We start from the raw sequence: 20830 nt of genomic DNA, 5'->3' as shown, positions 1-20830 counted from the left end.
CTGTAAACAAATTTTTTTATGTAGGCTGCTGCTAAAACTCTAGACTCCTAATCCTACAATCATTTCTGCAGCTGCTTTACTTTAGTTATTAATACCCACTTTCGAGGGTATTATTATTAATATTTAAATTACCATCAGATGCTGTACAAACACAGCACAAAAAGACCATTCCAGCTCCGAGGAGCTTAGTTTCATTAACTTTAGTGTGACTACTGATGAGAGTAAGATTAAGCATGTGCTTGCTTAAGTGTTTGCAAGACTGGGTACTATTAAAAGTGAAAGAATTTTTAAAATTCAATTTACCGGTCACTATTCATTCTCTATTTCTTGCATATTTCTGGCTTTGACAATGAAAGTCTGTTTATTTTGTTTATAGTCGGTTTCACTTTCCCTGGTGTCTTATTTAGATTTCAAACATTGCATAGGAGATGTTTGTTTAAATACAAATGTTTTTAAATGGATTTTTTTTATTGTGGAAACATGTTTATTGGTCCTAGTTTTTATAAAAGCTTTATCTTTATACAAAATTTTAATGTTGTGCCAAATTTAAATTCACACACATTCTTTAAGGTTCCACAGGTAAGCATTAAAAAGTCAAAAATGCCACAGAGGTTTAGCCAGCAAACACATATATATAATTTTACTCACACAAAGACTTGACTTCACTGTCGCATACATGCAAATTAGCAGGGCTGGCACTGGTTGCAGATGAAGCCTTAATACTGTCCCCTTATGTATTGCAGGTTACAATATATTTTTGTTACATGTTCATGTAATATTTAATATATTATACAGTTTTGTCTACAAGTTTGTGTAGGTGTGATACCTTGCATTTTCCCCATCTTCTTATATATAAACTAATGTCATTATCACAATTAATGGTTCTGTATATCTTTATTGACAAATTCCCTGTCCAGTACTTTCCCTGGGTAGCATTTAAGATTTTAGGGGAAGAGGCAGTTAACTGAAAAAACTATCACAAGGCAGCAGAATAACATTAACTGTATCAAATTCCTGGCATGTGAGTGTTTAACTGAATTCACAGAAGTCACCTACTACAGGACAGGCCCAACAAAGAAAGTAACAGAACGCTACTAGCTGTCACCTTCAGCCCCCAACTAAAACCTCTCCAGGGCATCATCAAGGATCTACAACCTAACCTGAAGGATGATCCCTCACTCTCAGAGATCTTGGGAGACAGGTCAGTCCTCGCTTACAGACAGCCCCCAACCTGAAGGAAATACTCACCAGCAACCACACAACAAAAACACTAACCCAGGAACCTATGCTTGCAACAAAGCTCGTTGCCAACTCTGTCCACATATCTATTCAGGGACACCATCATAGGACCTAATCACATCAGCCACACCATCAGGAGCTCGTTCACCTGCACATCTACCAATATGATATATGCCATCATGGGCCAGCAATGCTCCTCTGCCAGGTACATTGGCCAAACCAGACAGTTTCTATGCAAAAGAATAAATGGACACAAATCAGACGTCAAGAATTATAACATTCAAAAACCAGTCGGAGAACCCTTCAACCTCCCTGAACACTCAATTACAGACCTAACAGTCGCAATTCTTCAACAGAAAAACTTCAGAAACAGACTCCAACGAGAAACTGCAGATCTGGAATTAATTTGCAAACTGGACACCATTAAATTAGGCTTGAATAAAGACTGGGAGTGGAGAGGCATTACACAAACTAAAAACTAATTCCCCGTGCTCATTTTTCCCCTACTGTTAATCACACCTTCTTGTCAACTGTTTGAAATGGGCCATCCTGATTATCACTACAAAAGTTTTTTTTCTCCTGCTCATAATAGCCCACCTTAATTGATTAGTCTCGTTAGAGTTGGTATGGCAACCCCCAGTTTTTCATGTTCTCTCTCTCTCTTTATATATTTATATCTGTATATATAGATAGCTATATCTTCCTATTGTATTTTCCACTGCATGCATCTGATGAAGTGGGTTTAGCCCACAAAAGTTTATGCCCAAATAAATTTGTTAGTCTCTAAGGTGCCACAAATACTCCTCATTCTTTTTGCTGATATGGACTAACACGGCTACCATTCTGAAACCTGAATTCTGAGTGTTTTCTTCACTTATTTGTATGGACTTTCCTAGCTTTTAAAAAAATAAGACAGTTCATTCCTGAAAACTTTGATGTTTGGCTGGTTCTGAGCAAATTGGCAATAGCACATGTAGCTTCTATAATTTGGACTATTTGTCTGGACACCGCTGTTCTTTTCACCCACCTGTCCTACTTAGTTCAGCAGTTGTGCAAAAGAGATCCTGTCTGTTCTGACCTCCAAAAACTGAATGGCTCTAACATCATAAACCCAAAAGGAATGGCCCCTTTTGAAAATGTTGGCCTTGTTTCAGTATGTATTTTGATTTGTGTATATAGCTTTTGAAAACAATGAGACATTTCTACCCAAAGAAGTTCTTTAACTTACAGTTAAATTCACTCAAGATGCATTTGCTATCAACCCAATCACTAAAATCTAGGAAATCACCTGTTAATCCAATCTCTCATCTATACCGACCTAAACTTGCATTCATCACCACTTTAATTTCATAATACTCAAGCACACTTTTACTCCTTTCTACAGCAAACTCCCTATCAGGGTGGATAAAAATTGATGATATATAAAAAAAGTCAATTTTTTAAATTTAAACTGGACTTTTAAAATTTCAATGAAGTACTTTTTTTAAAATTAAATTTGAAACTGTGACAACCTATGTTAAGGGTAAAACTTACTAACATTTATTAAAAATCATTTAAATAAATAAAAACAATAATATGTTGCATCAATGAGTCCCCGTTTCAAATTGTAATGAGTTAAAGGGTTCTGTTTTTTACATACAGTTACATACAGAGTGAGAGAGAAACCTTATCTTTTGAAGTCTACTCAACCTTTATAAATGTCACAATGTCATATACTACATTAATTATATTATTCTCACTCTATACAGTGGAGCAAATAGTGGTATTTACATTTTTTTCCAAATGTAGTTACTTTCATTTTCTGTTATGCAGAAAAGATTTTGTCTTAATTACTTTTGGGTTCAGTTTAGCCAGCAGGTGAAGATTAAATTATTTACTCATTTGGACTAGTTCGAACTCAAGAAACCAATGAGGAGACAACCATGAAAATTTGTTTTTCTCTTCCAAGCACCAAATTAAAACCAGGTGGGAAAATATCAGATCTACTAATTCCAAAATTCTGAAGGACATGGGGCCAGATTTTCAAAGATATTTAGGCAACTAAAAATGCAGATAGGTGGTAAATGGGATTTTCAAAAGACCTGTAACAGTCTAGGCACATAACTCCCATTGATTTCAATGTGAGTTAGATACTTAAGCAGGTTAGGGTCTAATGGTATTTTCAGAATTGCCAATCTTTAGGCACCAAAATACCTTTGAAAATGTGGCCTGTGTTGACAGGAAACAATCTGTTATTTCACTAACTGCCATTAATATTTCATTTGTTTAATATATCATTTAATTTTAAATGAAAATAGGTTTTAATAAGAGAAAAAATATGTATCCAGGACATTTCAGATAGTTTTATTTAACTAATAAAATAATTTTAAAAAATTTTGTACAATTTTTAATTTTCATTCCAGTTTTCATCCAAATGCAGCTTGATACCAATCATGATTTTTTAAAAGCATCTAGTAAATAAGAAATGTACCATTCACTATTTTCTAACATAAAAATGTAAAAACTAAGAAACTGAATAAATTTATGTTAAGCTATATAATTGCTTAAATAAATATGTATAGATACAGCCTATCCTCCTGGTTTGCAAAAATAAGTATCAAATTTTGTGTAAATGCTATATCTGATTGCAAACCAGCATGTTCTAATAGCTATACAACCAAAAAGAATAAATTGACTTTTGGAAAATAACTTAAAAGTACAAATGCAAAACAAGATTCAAATCAATTATTTAAATCAAGGTTTCCTGCTTTCATGATTAAAATCAATTATTTAAATCAATCCACTGTGCTCCCTTTCAGTTCCAACACATGACTAACCAAAATCAAACTCAGATACACCATTTTAACTCTGACCTCACCCTAGTCATATGCAAATTATACACAATTAACCTAACTTGGCACATAAAATCATAGTGATGATGTAAGACTGGAAGGGATCTTGACAGGTAATCTAGTCCAGTTCCCTGCACTAAGTCAGGACTAAGTATTATCTAGACCAATGGGTCCCAAACTTGTTCCGCCGCTTGTGCAGCGAAAGCCCCTGGCAGGCCAGGCCAATTTGTTTACCTGCCATGTCCCCAGGTTTGGCCTATCGCGGCTCCCAGTGGCCACGGTTCGCTGTTCCAAGCCAATGGGAGCCGCGATTGGCTGAACCTACGGACGCGGTAGGTAAACAAACCAGCCCAGTCCGCCAGGGGCTTTCCCTGCACAAGCGTCAGAAAAAGTTTGGGAACCACTGGTCTAGACCATACCTGACAGGTGTTTGTTTAACCCGGGGTGGACAAACTATGGCCCGGGGGCCACATCTGGCCCTTCAGATGTTTTAATCTGGCCCTGGAGCTTCTGACGGGGAGCAGGGTCTGGAGCTTGCCCTGCTTCACACATGCTGTGGCTTGCGCGGCTCCCAGAAGCAGTGGCATGTCCCCTCTCTGGATCCTAAGCGTAGGGGCAGCCCGGGGGCTCTGCATGCTGCCCCTGCCCCAAGCACCATCCCCTTAGCATCCATTGGCTGGGAACCGTGAACATTCATGGCCCGCCATACCATTTCCATGCCCAGATGTGGCCCTCAGGCCAAAATGTTTGCCCACCCCTGGGCTAACCTGTTCTTAAAAACTTCCAGTGACTGAGATTCCACAACCTGCCTAGATAGATTGCTCTAGTGCTTAACTACCCTTACACTTAGGAAGTTGATCCTAATGTCTAACCTAAATCTCCCTTGTTGCAATTTAAGCCTGTTACTTCTTGTCCTGAACTCAGTGGTTAAGGAGAACAATTTATCACCCTCCTCTTTATAACAACCTTTTACATACTTGAAGATTCTTATCATGTTCCCCTCAGTCTTCACTTCTCCAAACTAAACATCCATTATTTCAATCTTTCCTTGTAGGTTATGTTTTCTAGACCTGAAATCATTTTTGTTGCTCTCCTCTGGACTTTCTCCAATTTGTCCTGTCCTCCATTCCCGTTTCCATTGGTGTCGAGGTTTGGTGCCATCAGCCATTTTGAATTTTTTTATAATTTTTTTTATGCTTGAATAGGGGGTGTGTTGCATGCTTGTGCTTTGATACATTTGATTGATTGTTTAGAGAAAAAGGTTAAAAGAATAGAGTGAGAGAACTTAAAGGAAAAGGAGGGGGGTTTTTTAAAAAAGAAAGCTTTAGTTAGGTTTAGAGGAAAAAAGGAAAGAAAGGTTATGAAACAGAAGAAAGATTGTTTGGTTAGGTTTAGTAAGGAGAGATGATTTTAAAGGCCTAGCTTGGCATGTTATTAAAGACTAGAAAGAGAGAACTTAAAGAAAAATAAATATTTTTGTTTTTAAAGGGTTAGTTTGAAAGAATAGAGGCAAGTTATTAAATAAACTTAAAGAAAAGAAAGATTTTTGGTTAGGTTTAGTAAGGAGAGGTGTTTTTAAAGGACTAGTTTGGCATGTTATTAAAGAATAAAAAAATCTGAGATAAATTTAAAAGATAAAACAAATACAAGTGAAAGGTATATTAAGTCTTGTAAAGGAATAAATATTTTAAAACACAAGCCTATATGAAGACATATCCCTTCATTTAGCACTTTTACACATGCGTTTCAATAAAAAATTAGCATGCAGAAACCATCCCAGGGTTAAAACCACAGACAAACTCTTTATAAAAGTAATTTATAGTGATAAAAAAGATTTTCCCCTGTGTTTTAGACTAACACTGGTCATTTTTCAACTAGGACAATTTGAAACAACATGCTTTTACAGCAAAGCCACTGTTAGCAAAAACAGCATCTGTGAGGCAGTGGAGCAGAGATAGAGATTTAGCTCTAGGGGCAGAATTGGTGGACAAAGTGAGAGAGGCCAAGGACCCAAATAGCGTTTTAGATGAAATCATCAAACCAACAGATAAATGTTGAATGCAAAATGTTGAACGTTTAATTTGTTCAGCAAATTACAAAATCTTGCTAGGAAAAAACACTAAAAGTTAGACCGTGTTTTGGGAACAAAATAAGGCATGTTGTAAAATAAAACGTCAATTGAAAATAACAGTTTGAAGTGGGTTTTTATGGAGTTCAAGGCGTATGGGATTTGTCAAAAGGGAAGTAGGTTGCCCCTGTAGTATACGTGCAGTTAGGTTACAGTTTGTCAACAACAACAACAAGAAGTATGTCAGCGGCTTCTTCCTCTAACAAAGACCCACCCACCTCACGCGCTTGTGCATGAAGGATATAGGCTGTTGGGGCATCTGGACCATTGCAAAGCAGCCCCAGAACCCCTCTTAAATCATACAGTATTCCACTTTGGCTGTACCTTTTCATTCTCCTCCCCCCCAAGCCCTCTGCATTAAGACTTAAGCATGACCCCTCTGATTTCAACAATGTCTCAGGTCTCTCGTCTACTGATTCATATTATTTAATGCGTTACAGCATCTAGCCTGAACACTTTTTAGAGTCCAAGGTCCCTCCTTGCTCAGCAGAGTGATGCAAGATGTTCCATCACCCACAAGGGCTGATCACATTTCCTGCTCATTGCTACCAGGGCCTGCTGGCATTGGAATTGTTCCAAGGTCTCTCACTTGGCTGTGCAATGCTCAAACCAGCAAGCTTTGCACTGTCCTAAGGTTGGGGGTTCCACGACCACCACTCCCAAGAGAAGGAGGCGGGTGGTGGTGGTCGGGGACTCTCCCCTCAGGGGGAATGAGTCATCTATCTGCCTCCCTGACCGGGAAAACAGAGAAGTCTGCTGCTTGCCAGGGCGAAGATTCGCAATGTGACGGAGAGTCTGCCGAGACTCATCAAGCCCTCGGACCGCTAACCCTTCCTGCTTTTCCACGTGAGCACCAATGATACTGCCAAGAATGACCTTGAGCAGATCACTGCAGACTACGTGGCTCTGGGAAGGAGGATAAAGGAATATGAGCTGCAAGTGGTGTTCTCGTCCATCCTCCCCGTGGAAGGAAAAGCCCGGGGTAGGGATCGTTGAATCATGGAAGTCAATGAATGGCTACGCAGGTGGTGTCGGAGAAAAGGCTTTGGATTCTTCGACCATGGGATGGTGTTCCAAGAAGGGAACTGCTAGGCAGGGACGGGCTCCACTTAACGAAGAGAGGGAAGAGCATCTTCGCGAGCAGGCTGGCTAACCTAGTGAGGAGGGCTTTAACCTAGGTTCACCGGGGGAAGGAGACCAAAGCCATGAGGTAAGTGAGGAAGCGGGATACCGGGAGGAAGCACGAGCAGGCGTGTGTGAGAGGGGAGGGCTCCTGCCTCATACTGAGAACAAGGTGCAATCAGCGGGTTATCTCAAATGCCTATATACAAATGCACAAAGCCTGGGAAACAACCAGGGAGAACTGGAGGTCCTGGCAAAGTCAGGGAATTATGATGTGATTGGAATAACAGATTCTTGGTGGGATAGCTCGCATGACTGAAGTACTGTCATGGATGGGTATAAACTGTTCAGGAAGGACAGGCAGGGCAGAAAAGGTGGGGGAGTTGCATTGTATGTAAGAGAGCAGTATGACTGCTCAGAGCTCCGGTATGAAACTGCAGAAAAACCTGAGAGTCTCTGGATTAAGTTTAGAAGTGTGAGCAACAAGGGTGATGTCGTGGTGGGAGTCTTCTATAGACCACCGGACCAGGGGGATGAGGTGGACAAGGCTTTCTTCCGGCAACTCACAGAAGCTACAAGATTGCACACCCTGGTTCTAATGGGCAACTTCAATCACCCTGATATCTGCTGGGAGAGCAATACAGCGGTGCACAGACAATCCAGGAAGTTTTTGGAAAGTGTAGGGGACAATTTCCTGGTGCAAGTGCTGGAGGAACCAACTAGGGGCAGAGCTCTTCTTGACGTGCGGCTCACAAACTGGCTCAGCAAGTTTGTGGATGACACTAAACTGGGAGGAGTGGTAGATATGCTGGAGGGTAGGGATAGGATACAGACAAATATAGACAAATTGGAGGATTGGGCCAAAAGAAATCTGATGAGGTTTGTCATAAATATAAAGGGAAGGGTAAACCCCTTTGAAATCCCTCCTGGCCAGGGGAAAGCTCCTCTCACCTGTAAAGGGTTAAGAAGCTAAAGGTAACCTCGCTGGCACCTGACCAAAATGACCAATGAGGAGACAAGATACTTTCAAAAGCTGGGAGGAGGGAGAGAAACAAAGGGTCTGTGTCTGTCTGTAGTCGTCTTGGCCGGGGACAGAACAGGAATGGAGTCTTAGAACTTTTAGTAAGTAATCTAGCTAGGTATGTGTTAGATTATGATTTCTTTAAATGGCTGAGAAAAGAATTGTGCTGAATAGAATAACTATTTCTGTCTGTGTATCTTTTTTGTAACTTAAGGTTTTGCCTAGAGGGGTTCTCTATGTTTTTGAATCTAATTACCCTGTAAGATATATACCATCCTGATTTTACAGGGGGGATTTCTTTATTTCTATTTACTTCTATTTTTTTTTATTAAAAGTCTTCTTGTAAAACACTGAATGCTTTTTCATTGTTCTCAGATCCAAGGGTTTGGGTTTGTGGTCACCTATGCAAATTGGTGAGGCTTTTTATCCAACATTTCCCAGGAAAGGGGGGGTGCAAGTGTTGGGAGGATTGTTCATTGTTCTTAAGATCCAAGGGTCTGGGTCTGTAGTCACCTAGGCAAATTGGTGAGGCTTTTTACCAAACCTTGTCCAGGAAGTGGGGTGCAAGGTGGGAAGTATTTTGGGGGGAAGGACGCGTCCAAACAGCTCTTCCCCAGTAACCAGTATTAGTTTGGTGGTGGTAGCGGCCAGTCTAAGGATAACGGGGGTAATATTTTGTACCTTGGGGAAGTTTTGACCTAAGCTGGTAAAGATAAGCTTAGGAGGTTTTTCATGCAGGTCCCCACATCTGTACCCTAGAGTTCAGAGTGGGGGAGGAACCTTGACATGGTGGCACAGTGGTGGGATTAACCTGAAATCATTTTGAGATCCAGTTGAGATTTTTTGAACTAGAAATACAGATTTTAAAAAGGAATTTTTAGGAAGTCCAGAAGCAGCTTTGAAACTGAAAGCAGCTTGGTTTCTCTCTGCTTTGTGGCCAAGCAGAGACAAAAGGGGATTATCTTGTGAATTGCAGGTTTTCTTTGCCTGGAGGCAGGGTACTTAACTCCTGCAGGGAAATTCACAGTCTTCCAACCCAGAGGTTTTTTTTTCTTTTCTTCCTAAAAGTAAATAGGGGGTGTGTGCTCTACCCATTTGCCTGGAGACAAAAGTGGCAGGGTTTTTTTAGGATTTTGATTTTTTTTTTGTTTTACAAGGAGCACAGGTTTGAAAAGAAATTTTTTTTCTTCTTTGGGCTGGGTAAGCAGGTTTCCAAGTAGTTGGAGGTTTTTTGCTTTAATTTGGGCCCAGAGCAGAGACAAGGGAATTGTCTTTTTCTGTAGGCTGACAATCACTATCAGAGAATAGGTATTCTATTCCAGCACAGCAAAATTTTACAGCCAAGTTTTGTTTGTTTATTTCTAAACCTCGGGTGTAAAGTTAGTTAAAAACAGAGAGGTTAGAATGGCCAAATCCTCAGCTCGACTACAGCTGGAATTAGCCAAATTTCAGGCTGAGGAAAAACAAAGGGAACATGAAAGACAGATAGAACTCATGCGGCTGAAGAAGGAGGAGAAGGAAAAAGAGAGGAAGCATGTGGAGGAGATGGAGAGGATAAAGGCCCAGCAGAATATACCAACAAACCCTAACAATCCTTCTCCAGGTACCACTTCCCATCCCAGAAAGTTCCCCACCTACAAGGCAGGTGATGATACTGAGGCCTTCTTAGAAAACTTCGAAAGGGCCTGCCTTGGGTACAACATCTCTACTGACCAATACATGGTAGAGCTGAGGCCGCAGCTCAGTGGACCCTTAGCTGAGGTGGCAGCTGAAATGCCTAAAGAACACATGAACAAGTATGAACTGTTTAAATCCAAGGCGAGAGTCAGAATGGGGATAACACCCGAGCAGTCTCGTCGGAGGTTCAGAGCCCTAAGGTGGAAACCAGACATGTCATTTACCCGACATGCCTACCACATTGTAAAACATTGGGATACCTGGATATCAGGAGCAAGTGTTGAATCTCCAGTAAATTTGCCCTTCCTAATGCAAATGGAACAATTCTTAGAGGGTGTTCCTGAGGAAATAGAAAGATACATCCTAGATGGGAAACCCAAAACTGTAATTGAGGCAGGAGAGATTGGAGCCAGATGGGTGGAGGTGGCAGAGAAGAAGAAAACTGGTCGCAGTTGGAGCGGAGACCAGAAGGGACCACCCCAGACCACACCCTATTACCGGGGGCCGCCCAAAGCCCCACCTACCTCCCAAAGAACCCTCCAGACCCCTTATCGTCCCACCACCCCGTTCTCCAGCAACCCTCCTCGCCCCAGTGACCCGTCAGCTGGACGATGTTTTAAGTGTAACGAGCTGGGGCATGTAAAGGCCAACTGCCCCAAGAACCCCAACAGATTACAGTTCATTGCACCGGAATCACACCAGAGGTCCACAGGCCCAGATACCTCCCAGATACCCTTGGAGCGGAGGGAAACTGTGAGTGTGGGTGGGAAGAAGGTCACCGCGTGGAGGGACACCGGAGCACAAGTGTCAGCTATCCATGCTTCCTTAGTGGACCCCAATTTAATCAACCCAGAGATCCAAGTGACGATTCAACCCTTCAAGTCCAACTCTTTCAATTTGCCTACAGCCAAGTTGCCTGTCCAGTACAAGGGCTGGTCAGGAATGTGGACTTTTGCAGTCTATGATGATTATCCCATCCCCATGCTGTTGGGGGAAGACTTGGCCAATCATGTGAAGCAGGCCAAGAGGGTGGGAATGGTCACCCGCAACCAGGCTAAACAAGCCGTGAGGCCTAGCTCTGTTCCAGAAACTTCTATCAGGACCCAGTCAGAGGTGATGGACCTGGACCCCAGGCCAATGTCTGCAACAGCAGTAGTGGATCCAGTCCCAGAGACCCAGACGGAACCAGTCCCAGAACTGGAACCAGCCAAACAACCAACACCAGACCCCGTGTCAGCACTGAATCCAGTACTTGCAACCTCAACACCAGAGGGCCCCACCGAACCTGAACTGGCAGCAGCCGATAACCCTACACAAGAGGCTCAGCCGGAGCCTGAATCCCAACATAGTGCACCAGCGGAGAGCGGTTCACAGTCAACAGAAACAGCTCCATCCCCTATATCGCTTCCAGAGGGACCAAGCCTAGGTCCACAATCCCATGAGGAACTGATGTCTCCAGCATCAAGGGAACAGTTCCAGACCGAACAGGAAGCAGATGAAAGCCTCCAGAGAGCTTGGACGGCGGCACGGAGCAACCCACCGCCTCTCAGCTCTTCTAATCGATCCAGGTTTGTTGTAGAAAGAGGACTTTTATACAAGGAAACTCTTTCTGGGGGACACCAGGAAGACTGGCATCCTCAGAGACAGTTGGTAGTTCCAACTAAATACCGGGCCAAGCTCTTGAGCTTAGCCCATGATCACCCTAGTGGCCATGCTGGGGTGAACAGGACCAAAGACCGTTTGGGGGGGTCATTCCACTGGGAGGGAATGGGCAAGGATGTTTCTACCTATGTCCAGTCTTGTGAGGTGTGCCAAAGAGTGGGAAAACCCCAAGACCAGGTCAAAGCTCCTCTCCAGCCACTCCCCATCATTGAAGTTCCATTTCAGCGAGTAGCTGTGGATATTCTGGGTCCTTTTCCGAAAAAGACACCCAGAGGAAAGCAGTACATACTGACTTTCATGGATTTTGCCACCCGATGGCCGGAAACAGTAGCTCTAAGCAACACCAGGGCTAAAAGTGTGTGCCAGGCACTAGCAGACATTTTTGCCAGGGTAGGTTGGCCCTCCGACATCCTCACAGATGCAGGGACTAATTTCCTGGCAGGAACTATGAAAAACCTTTGGGAAGCTCATGGGGTAAATCACTTGGTTGCCACTCCTTACCATCATCAAACAAATGGCATGGTGGAGAAGTTTAATGGAACTTTGGGGGCCATGATACGTAAATTCGTAAATGAGCACTCCAATGATTGGGACCTAGTATTGCAGCAGTTGCTCTTTGCCTACAGAGCTGTACCACATCCCAGTTTAGGGTTTTCCCCATTTGAACTTGTATATGGCCGTGAGGTTAAGGGGCCATTGCAGTTGGTGAAGCAGCAATGGGAGGGATTTACACCTTCTCCAGGAACTAACATTCTGGACTTTGTAACCAACCTACAAAACACCCTCCGAACCTCTTTAGCCCTTGCTAGAGAAAACTTACAGGATGCTCAAAAAGAGCAAAAAGCCTGGTATGATAAACATGCCAGAGAGCGTTCCTTCAAAGTAGGAGACCAGGTCATGGTCTTAAAGGCACTCCAGGCCCATAAAATGGAAGCATCGTGGGAAGGGCCATTCGTGGTCCAGGAGCGCCTGGGAGCTGTTAATTATCTCATAGCATTCCCCACCTCCAACCGAAAGCCTAAGGTGTATCATATTAATTCTCTAAAGCCCTTTTATTCCAGAGAATTAAAGGTTTGTCAGTTTACAGCCCAGGGAGGAGACGACGCTGAGTGGCCTGAAGGTGTCTACTACGAAGGGAAATGTGCTGGTGGTGTGGAAGAGGTGAACCTCTCCATGACCCTTGGGCATATGCAGCGACAGCAGATCCAGGAGCTGTGCACTAGCTACGCGCCAACGTTCTCAGCCACCCCAGGACTGACTGAACGGGCATACCACTCCATTGACACAGGTAATGCTCACCCAATTAGGGTCCACCCTTACCGGGTGTCTCCTCAAGCTAAAACTGCTATAGAACGGGAGATCCAGGATATGTTACAGATGGGTGTAATCCGCCCCTCTGAAAGTGCATGGGCATCTCCAGTGGTTCTAGTTCCCAAACCAGATGGGGAAATACGTTTTTGCGTGGACTACCGTAAGCTAAATGCTGTAACTCGCCCAGACAACTATCCCATGCCACGCACAGATGAACTATTAGAGAAACTGGGAAGGGCCCAGTTCATCTCTACCTTGGACTTAACCAAGGGGTACTGGCAGGTACCGCTAGATGAATCTGCCAAGGAAAGGTCAGCCTTCATCACACATCTCGGGCTGTATGAATTTAATGTACTCCCTTTCGGGCTGCGAAATGCACCCGCCACTTTCCAAAGACTTGTAGATGGTCTCCTAGCGGGATTAGGAGAATATGCAGTCGCCTACCTTGACGATGTGGCCATATTTTCGGATTCCTGGGCAGACCACCTGGAACATCTACAAAAAGTCCTTGAGCGCATAAGGGAGGCAGGACTAACTGTTAAGGCTAAGAAGTGTCAAATAGGCCTAAACAGAGTGACTTACCTTGGACACCAGGTGGGTCAAGGAACTATCAGCCCCCTACAGGCCAAAGTGGATGCTATCCAAAAGTGGCCTGTCCCAAAGTCAAAGAAACAGGTTCAATCCTTCTTAGGCTTGGCCGGTTATTACAGACGATTTGTACCGCACTACAGCCAAATCGCTGCCCCACTGACAGACCTAACCAAAAAGAAACAGCCAAATGCTGTTCAGTGGACCGGAAAGTGTCAGAAGGCCTTTAACAAGCTTAAAGCGACACTCATGTCTGACCCTGTACTAAGGGCCCAGACTTTGACAAACCGTTCCTAGTAACCACAGATGCATCCGAGCGTGGTGTGGGAGCAGTTTTAATGCAGAAAGGACCTGATCAAGAATTCCACCCTGTAGTGTTTCTCAGCAAAAAACTGTCTGAGAGGGAAAGCAACTGGTCAGTCACTGAAAAAGAATGTTATGCCATTGTCTACGCTCTGGAAAAGCTACGCCCATATGTTTGGGGACGGCGTTTCCACCTGCAAACCGACCATGCTGCACTAAAGTGGCTTCACACCGTCAAAGAAACTAACAAAAAACTTCTTCGGTGGAGTTTAGCTCTCCAAGATTTTGATTTCGACATCCAACACATCTCAGGAGCTTCTAACAAAGTGGCTGATGCACTCTCCCGTGAAAGTTTCCCAGAATAAACTGGTTAAAATCGTCCTTGAGATGTGGAAAATATTGTTAGTCTTTATGTACTTGGTAGTATATTTAGAGATGCATGTGTCTTATTAACTCTGTTTTCCTAGAGCTCCAGGAAGAAATCCCAGCCAGTGTTTCACCCTAGCTGAGATTTGGGGGGCGTGTCATAAATATAAAGGGAAGGGTAAACCCCTTTGAAATCCCTCCTGGCCAGGGGAAAGCTCCTCTCACCTGTAAAGGGTTAAGAAGCTAAAGGTAACCTCGCTGGCACCTGACCAAAATGACCAATGAGGAGACAAGATACTTTCAAAAGCTGGGAGGAGGGAGAGAAACAAAGGGTCTGTGTCTGTCTGTAGTCGTCTTGGCCGGGGACAGAACAGGAATGGAGTCTTAGAACTTTTAGTAAGTAATCTAGCTAGGTATGTGTTAGATTATGATTTCTTTAAATGGCTGAGAAAAGAATTGTGCTGAATAGAATAACTATTTCTGTCTGTGTATCTTTTTTGTAACTTAAGGTTTTGCCTAGAGGGGTTCTCTATGTTTTTGAATCTAATTACCCTGTAAGATATATACCATCCTGATTTTACAGGGGGGATTTCTTTATTTCTATTTACTTCTATTTTTTTTATTAAAAGTCTTCTTGTAAAACACTGAATGCTTTTTCATTGTTCTCAGATCCAAGGGTTTGGGTTTGTGGTCACCTATGCAAATGGTGAGGCTTTTTATCCAACATTTCCCAGGAAAGGGGGGGTGCAAGTGTTGGGAGGATTGTTCATTGTTCTTAAGATCCAAGGGTCTGGGTCTGTAGTCACCTAGGCAAATTGGTGAGGCTTTTTACCAAACCTTGTCCAGGAAGTGGGGTGCAAGGTGGGAAGTATTTTGGGGGGAAGGACGCGTCCAAACAGCTCTTCCCCAGTAACCAGTATTAGTTTGGTGGTGGTAGCGGCCAGTCTAAGGATAACGGGGGTAATATTTTGTACCTTGGGGAAGTTTTGACCTAAGCTGGTAAAGATAAGCTTAGGAGGTTTTTCATGCAGGTCCCCACATCTGTACCCTAGAGTTCAGAGTGGGGGAGGAACCTTGACAAGGTTCAACAAGGACAAGTGCAGAGTCCTGCACTTAGGACGGAAGAATCCCATGCACCGCTACAGACTAGGGATCAAATGGCTAGGCAGCAGTCCTGCAGAGAAGGACCTAGGGGTGACAGTGGATGAGAAGCTGGATATGAGTCAACAGTGTGCCCTTGTTGCCAAGAAGGCCAATGGCATTTTGGGGTGTATAAGTAGGGGCATTGCCAGCAGATCGAGGGACGTGATCATTCCCCTCTATTCAACACTGGTGAGGCCTCATCTGGAGTACTGTGTCCAGTTTGGGCCCCACACTACAAGAAGGATGTGGAAAAATTGGAAATTCCAGTGGAGGGCAACAAAAATGATTAGGGGTCTGGAACACATGACTTATGAGGAGAGGCTGAGGGAACTGGGATTGTTTAGTCTACAGAAGAGAAGAATGAGGGGGATTTGATAGCTGCTTTTAACTACCTGAAAGGTGGATCCAAAGATGATGGATCTAGGCTATTCTCAGTGATAGCAGATGACAGGACAAGGAGTAATGGTCTCAAGTTGCAGTGGGGGAGATTTAGGTTGGATATTAGGAAAACCTTTTTCACTAGGAGGGTGGTGAAACACTGGAATGCGTTAGCTAGGGAGGTGGTGGAATCCCCTTCCTTAGAAGTTTTTAAGGTCAGGCTTGACAAAGCCCTGGCTGGGATGATTTAGTTGGGATTGGTCCTGCTCTAGGCAGGGGGTTGGACTAGATGGCCTCCAGAGGTCCTTTCCAACTCTGTTATTCTATGATTCTATGATTCTAAATCTACTGAAATATTGTCATGTGTACATGACTGGATGCCTTCTTGGTACTGATGATGATTTGTGCAAGCAAAATGAAAGACATAATTGTACCAAAGAGTCCTTTTCTTTATTCACTCCCTCTTGATGGTATGTGAGCAGTGTGAGGTCTGGGGATGATAGGAACAAATTGGGGTCTGTTTGTTTGTTTTTAATGAAAAACCAAAGCCCTGTAAATGTTTCAGAAAAATCCTTTGTCATTTCTTTACTTTTAAACTATGTCTCAATCTTGAAGTGAAAAATAGAGGTCCCTTTAAGAAAAACACCCAAAAGGACAAGGAGGAACAACCTTTAACTCTGACTCATTGGAAACCTAGGAGTTCCTTGTTACCAACACATAGTTTTCTGGAGGAGAAATTAGCTGAAAGAAGAGCTGAAATATTCAGGGGAGATCAACATCTTACAGACCTAAGACAGGGCCCAGATGCAGGAGTGGGTCAGTGAGCAGCAGGTGGTACAAAGCACTCTTGTTTGCTGCTGGCTTATAACTTAGAGAGGAAATGCACCATGGAACAAGAGAGTCCCTTTCATCATCCCACAGGTTTTCATGATATGACTTGAGAGAACTTTGGTGAGGTTGAGTGAGGTGTGAGCAAACAGCAGCTGGTACTTTCATGAGTAACTCAGCTACAGAGCAAACTTTTGGTTGATCCAGGTCCAGTGTAGTCTCAATCAACCCCTGTATATGAAGATGTAAGAAATTTACCTGACACCAGATCCTGGTTGAATATGTTTTAGGGAAGCTGCATCCACTGCCAACTCAAATCCTTTCTGTCCTTCTGATCTCCTACATTTAAGGCAGGACTCTTTGGCCCCTTTAGCTGTCTACAAAGGTTGAACAGGTTTGTGGGTTTTTACTTTTTATTTAAAACTACTTTATCATGACACAGAGTGAGAGTCCAATCTTGGTCTATTGTCCTTTACAGTCTCAAAAATATCACAGAACCATAGTCTAATATTCTGTCTGGCTTCCCAAGCACAGGCATTGCCCCTCTTCTGCCCATACAAAATGCAGGCCCTAATGTCATAACCTTGCCTATTGATATGATCATATCAATCCCCTCTTTTCATCCCTGCCTCAGGTCTCCATCCACAACAAATTTAAGTTCTTTTCACCACATTTAAAGCTCTACATTGTTCTGCCCATTTCTGCTTAGTTGAGCTTTGGTTTGCCACCATCACTGCTTAACAATGTTTCTACTTCCAACTGTCATAACCAATGAGACTGAAAAGAATAAAGCATTGGGAAATTAGCACGATAAGATAAACAGACTTCTCAAAATTCCAAAGCAGTATCATTATTTTGGAACTGAGTCACTTTTATTCCAGAACAGAGTGCCCACACAGGGAGTTGTACTGGTATAACTATAGTAGCATAATTATTCCTCAAAAGCTACAGTAGCCTATATCTCCAAGTAAAAATCCCTATATCTAAGGGGGAGTTCTCTGCAGTTTTCTAATGGCTGGAGCACTTCCGTTAATTGGTAAAATCCAGAGGTGCGGAAAGAAAACTGCTTTTCCAAATATCTGTGTTCCCGCTACACAGTGATGATACCTTTGCAGTGGTTTCCATCACTTTCAGGCAGTGTTTCCTTTCACAGACAGGAGAAAAATATTTCTGTGTCTGAGGTTCATTCTATTTAAGATGTATAACGAAGGTAGCTAGCTAAGCAGCCACTAGACTAATTAGTTAGCGCTCAGCTAATGGACTTGTCTAGGATTTATCCACTTCTAAAGATTTTTTTCTATAGTTTTAAACTAACATTGTATATTAGCCTGGCATAAGATGGTGTTTTTTCCCCCAAAAAAGTACAGCTTGCAGGTTAATTAGAATTCTAGGAAATACAAGATGTAAAATATGCAGTTACTTTGTTTCTCTTCCTAACTCTCTCTGTCTCTCTTTCTTTTGTTTAAAAAAGTTGACTCTGTGGCAAATAGAATGAAAGTTACTTCCATCTCTTCATGATTAACACTTCTCCAGAGATGTTAGGTTCATGTTGTCAACACCACTGTTAGACCTGTTTCTAAAGCTGGTTTGATGCAATCATTTCTTAGGATGTATGACATGTAATTAAATGGGGTCCTATGGGAATTTGAAGTAGGTGGTTTTTTTGTTATATTTGAACAGTAAAGGAAGTGTACTTTATATCTTGTTCCTATCGTTTATTAAACATTGATTTTTCCATGAGCACTACATTAACAGCAATTCATAACATTGCAAAGCACTGTGCCACCATCTAATTTAAAACAACTCAGAGCAAGCAGACACATCAGTGATGCAAAGCCCATGAAAGAGGCAATGCAGGAAGCACAGGTGTCACTACAGCCCTTAATCCCACCACCTGCACTGACTTTATATTTTATTTTAAAAGGTTTATGAAGTTGAGAGGGGCTAAATTTAGAGGTTAAAGATGTATACCCTGTGGTTTTCTCAAATTATGCCAATTGTGTCAGGTGCTATTTTGTAGACAAGAAAAGATCATTGCATTTGGAAGTACTTAGTTTTTTGGAAGCAAAATGGTAATAGTGAAGGATGGGTAAAGCTCTTTGGAACTGAATTGTCTGAATGTAACATCAATCATCATCATATATGCCATTTTTGTCTTCCTTTTCTATATTACTGCTTTTTTAAGGGTAGGAAGGGAAAATCCTCCCATAATACTTTTGATTGAAGCACTGCCTGGTGTTCACTTGTGTGGGAGGATGAAGAGGCATGAAAGTTAAATGTGCTTCATGAAGTCATTTTCCCCCCTTGATTGCTTTAGGACCAACAGCAGATGTCCAATGAAGGGACACAAATATTTCCCTATAGGAAGTCATTCCACTGACAATAATGGGAGTTTATTTAAATAGTATGTCCCTGAGTAAGCAAGGAGATGTTTCACAGGAGAAGACAAGAACTGAAATGTGCTCTGTTGAAGAACTACGGTATTTGTATGCAGTGAAAATTTTTAACAAATTATAAATAACAAAACTAGTAGGAATTCAGCTGTTCCACTGATTTGTCAAAGCCGTTTGGAACGATAACTTGCAGTTTGTTATGGTCATGAATGCTATTTACTCTCCTGCTGCATTCACTATGGTACTAACAATACTAAAAAAACCCTATTATTTAATAATTGATTTTATAATAACTGTTAAATTATTTTATTAACTATACATTAAGAGTTATGATAGATACAAATGTATGCCCTAAAACTCATATTGCTAGCATAGATTCCTCTCAATCTGAAATAACTACTCCAGTGAAACAAGAGTGATTACTAAAGAAAATGCCAAACACCTATAAAATGCCAAATAAAAGCCAGAAAGCCTTTGCAGATGTGCAAATCATTAAGTATTACTTTGCTTTTCAAACTTGGGGCTAATCCCACAACCATTTATTGTGCAGAACTCCCACTGAAGTCAACGGGAATTCTGTGCACAGAAAGGCTACAGAGTGGTAGGTCTTTTGATTTCCTCTTGATAAGCAAGTATAACTCACATCAGTATTAATGAGGGTTAAACATGTGTCAGAACCAGCATAAAGAAAATCTATTAAGATACATTCAGCCTTTGCAAACTAAAATCAAAGGGCCAAATTCTGCCATCATTTACAGGTCTCAGAGAGATGAACCTCAGTGGCAAATGAAACAATTATGTTTTCTTCTTAATGGTATGTTCAGCAGAGTTAAGGGTTACTGTGGAAAATTATTGCCTCGTGTTAAAAACCTGACCAGCTATTGTCTGAAGCCATAAGCTAAGGGTGTATTATTTCCAGAGAGTGGCAGGTGCTATACCCAAGAAGCAATATGTTGTCACCATAAACTCCAGTCTATTTATAAACTATATATTGTATTACAGAAAAAGAGACATTAAAAGAATGCTACTCAAATTTCAAAATCAAGCTATCTATAAGTCAAGAAACATCTCAATTAAGGTTGCTTGTTTAAAGTCACTTCCCTGACCTCAGAACTATCCCCCTGACAAATGTCAAGGTTCTGCTGCAAACCCTAGAGCTCTTCAGAATATAGCTGGAAGGATTTTTAAAATGGAAAGTGTTAGGCAACCTGTGCTTGTGGGTCACAATCAGATCCCAGATAATGTAAGCTAAAAATCTTCATTCCAAGATAGAAGTGGATCTGAACTAGAAGTTCTCTGAGCTGAACACTGCAAGAAGAGTCTAATCTGGACCAGAACTTAGCTGCTTCTACCTTTCTTCTTGTTTAGATAAGTTTCCTTAAATGCTTTAAAAGATGGACATAATATGTGAGGTGAAGAAACTATAAAAAATTGAGAAGGAACATCAGACAACTTTCCTTTTTTCATGCTTGCATGTGTAGTTTCCCCTAGTGGGATAAGACCTTGTCTACTCTAGGATTTTTCAGACTCATAATTCATAGAGAATGAAGGTTTGCTGGCTGTAGCTCTAATGTAGATGTGGCTGTGGCTCTGGCATTTTATCATTGTATTGTCTAACCCTGCAGGCCTGAGGTCGTCTGAGTCTTGTCTGCATTAGCCTTTCATCTCAGTTCCTGCCTCTCTGCATTTACAAACAGGTTATGTCCTTCAAAGTGAAGGGCTCAGTGTTTTAAAATGCTTGCTGTAGTAGCATTATTAAGCATATACTATGTGGATATCAAAAGGAAACATCTGGTTTTGTTTAAATCTGGTCAGATCTGAGTTCAGATTCTGCTTGTGT

The 20830-nt window shown here is 42.0% G+C and overlaps 1 protein-coding gene across 2 annotated transcripts in view; it reads right to left on the bottom strand.

Annotated features, from left to right (window-relative positions):
• The window catches only part of PTPRM (protein tyrosine phosphatase receptor type M), an 832874-nt gene that overhangs the window by 688518 nt on the left and 123526 nt on the right, over positions 1-20830 (bottom strand). The gene's annotated exons all lie outside the window — the stretch shown is intronic.

The sequence above is a fragment of the Lepidochelys kempii genome, chromosome 2 (genome assembly GCF_965140265.1).
Source record: "Lepidochelys kempii isolate rLepKem1 chromosome 2, rLepKem1.hap2, whole genome shotgun sequence".
NCBI lineage: Eukaryota > Metazoa > Chordata > Testudines > Cheloniidae > Lepidochelys > Lepidochelys kempii.
The sequence above is the reverse complement of the archived record's forward strand: the minus strand, read 5'-3'. Positions and strand labels throughout refer to the sequence as shown.